Here is a 2776-nt window from a genome sequence, read left to right on the forward strand (position 1 = left end):
CCTCTTCCGTCTCACCTAATTATGATGTGGGTATTTTTTCCACATCTCTGAAAGAGTTCACTTTTACAGCCATCGCAACTGCATAAGGTAATATGAGCCCGCGGGACACACTAAACATTTTCAGCTGTAGAAAATTGTTAATTTTGCCCTACTCTTGTCGATTTTAGGCCACCAAGGGATCTTTAACGTGCGCAACATGCACACAGGATCTGCGGGATTTTTCGTCTTTGTCCGTGAATCAGGGTGTAGATCTTTCCTACCAAAAGATCATGGGTTTTGCAGAAAGACAGCACTAAGAAGGAGCCAAGGAGTAGCAATAGAAAGGCTGCAGAAACAGTCAGGAGCCCAGAGAAGGGGGCAAAGAAGGTGAGGGGGTTCGGGCAAAAAGTGGGAACGAAAACAGACTACAGAATATTGCAAGAGAGAAGGAAAGAAGGTGGAAGGAAACAATTTTAGAGAAGAACATTTTCCGGTCGGTACCCGATTCGAACCCGGGACCTTTGAATGAGAGGCGAAAACCTTAACCTTAAGGCCACGAGCTCCCAGAATGCATCTGATATTAGTGCATTTATAGAGGAAGAGTTAATATTCGACACTTGTAAGGTAGCCTGTAACAGGGGGAAGGGGGGGGGGGGCAGGCTTAATTTACCATTGGGATGTGATGATTACTCTTCTGGATGTTTACGGTCGTTTTCGTACTATTTTCTTTTCTTTCACCTAGGTTTCCTTGTTTGTTTGTTAGTTTGACAGGTTGTTTTTTTTGTCTGCCTGTCTGTCCTTTCGCCTGTATTCCAGTAGGCGTAACTGTCTGTTTACCTGCCTGTCTGTATAATCGTGTGTCTGTCGTTCTGTCTGTCTGTCTGTCTGTTTGTCTGTCTGTCTGTCTGTCTGTCTGTCTGTCTGTAGGTCTGTCTGTCTGTCTGTCTAAACCCACGACCCCTATCTCTGACCATCTTTGGTCATGGGACGAATTTTTTTAGCCAGAATACTATTTTTGTTTTATCTGTCGATTTTTAAAACGATAATTGTCACTTTTTGGCCTTTTGAGAACAACACAGATGAAAGGTTTGAAGGTCCACGGGGTTTTTTTTCTCCTATATTATAGCTGTGCTCGTCCCCGAAGCGGAAAGTCCGGGTTCGAGCCTCCGTTTGGACACGGATATTTTTTTCCGTCCCCACCTGCCCACAAAGCAGTAATGGGTACATGGCTTTGAGTTGGGGAAGTAAAGGTGGCGTGGAAAGGAACTGGCCACCCTACCACAATGTGTCGAAGGCATCGGATCGGATGCGGGAACAACTTTACTTTTGTGTCTCGACACAGTGGAATCAGGTGCTCGTCAATGTTTCGGCATGTGGAGTTATTTGTCTCATCTGAAAGCTGATTTATTTGCCTTGCTTTCAGTGAAATAAGCTTTCATTTAACTAGAATAGAACTCAAGATATTTGTGATTGAAGGAGCTGAGGTCGTCATTTTTCATTGTTGGATTTAGCGGGGAAATGGCCGCTAAAGTTTGAAATCATCAATAGCTAAAGAGTCTTTGAAAACGGAAAAAAGACACATCTTGTGCCTTAAATCAACGTTTTTCAGTAAAATTCATATTACAATGTGTTTCTATATGGAAGTACAAGAGGTTAAACCAAAAAATAAAAATGTGATAACAATTTCTGGTGGAAAAATATCTGTTTTTCTGATTTCGTTATTTTGACAAGCGCCTGATTTCACCACGCTGCCTCACCTATTATAGTATAGTCTGTTTTCCAATCCTGGTATACTGCGACTCATAAGATTACAAGGTTTCGGCCCTAGAAGTTAGATTTAGCCGGGCCAGGAAATATGCGTAAACACTTTCTAACCCACGTGACAACTCAACTTATCCCAAACTGTTACCTTTTGTTTTGTTTGTTTGTTGGCTTTTTTCCCCCTCGTGCCCTTCTTTCGCTCGTAGTTGAACAGCCCTGGACTAATCGATGCCTCAGAATTTTAAGGTTCTTTTTGACAATTTTGTCCGTTTTGAGTCACTAAGACCATGACGTCGGAAACCAAATGTTACATCTTTTTTTTATATAGTAGAGGGTTTTACGGCGCTCGCAACTGCCAAAATTGTAAGATTATCCGGAGTCGTTTTCATGATATGCAAGGAAGTGCATTCGAAAAAGTTTTACATTTGAAACTCAAAAGTTTTTATGTCAAATTTCTCCAAACTGGGTACTGAGAAGATAGAACTTGGTAATTCTAGGGTAGTGAGTTGTTGAACCAGGCGTGTGTGTCTTTGTCTGTGTGTTTGCATGTGTGTGTGTGTGTGTGTTTGTGTGTTTGTATGTGTGTGTGTTTGTGTGTGTGTTTGTGTGTGTGTTTGTGTTTGTGTTTGTGTTCTGTGTGTGCATATGTGTGTCTTTTTATGTCTATGTTTGTCTATATGTGTGTCTCTGTGTATGTGTGTGTGTCTTTGTGTATAAGTGTATTGTGTGTGTATGTGTGTGTGTGTGTGTGTGTGTATATGTGTGTGTGTGTGTGTGTGTGTGTGTGTGTGTGTGTGTGTCACCCGCCTGTGTTCACGCCATAGAATTCTACACTTATAGAACGGGAACTGTACCACGTGACCTGTGAGGAATTGAAGACCAAAAACAATGGCGTCTTGAGGGGCACGATTTATCGTTTTCGGAAGTAACCCTATAGCTTTTAAAGCAAGAGCGGCTTTTACAAACGAGTGAAAAGTGGAACATTTACTGTCCAGTTTGTAATTTTGAGTTACAGAATTCACTGTGCAACTAGAGA

General features: G+C 41.8%; 1 protein-coding gene across 1 annotated transcript in view; it reads left to right on the forward strand.

Annotated features, from left to right (window-relative positions):
* Positions 1-343: 343 nt before the first annotated feature.
* LOC101849139 overlaps positions 344-2776 on the forward strand; it is a gene marked incomplete at its 3' end in the record, with an annotated part of 42080 nt that continues 39647 nt past the window's right edge. The window contains 1 exon segment of the mRNA XM_013084826.2: positions 344-366.

The sequence above is a fragment of the Aplysia californica genome, unplaced genomic scaffold (assembly GCF_000002075.1).
Source record: "Aplysia californica isolate F4 #8 unplaced genomic scaffold, AplCal3.0 scaffold00320, whole genome shotgun sequence".
Taxonomy (NCBI): domain Eukaryota; kingdom Metazoa; phylum Mollusca; class Gastropoda; order Aplysiida; family Aplysiidae; genus Aplysia; species Aplysia californica.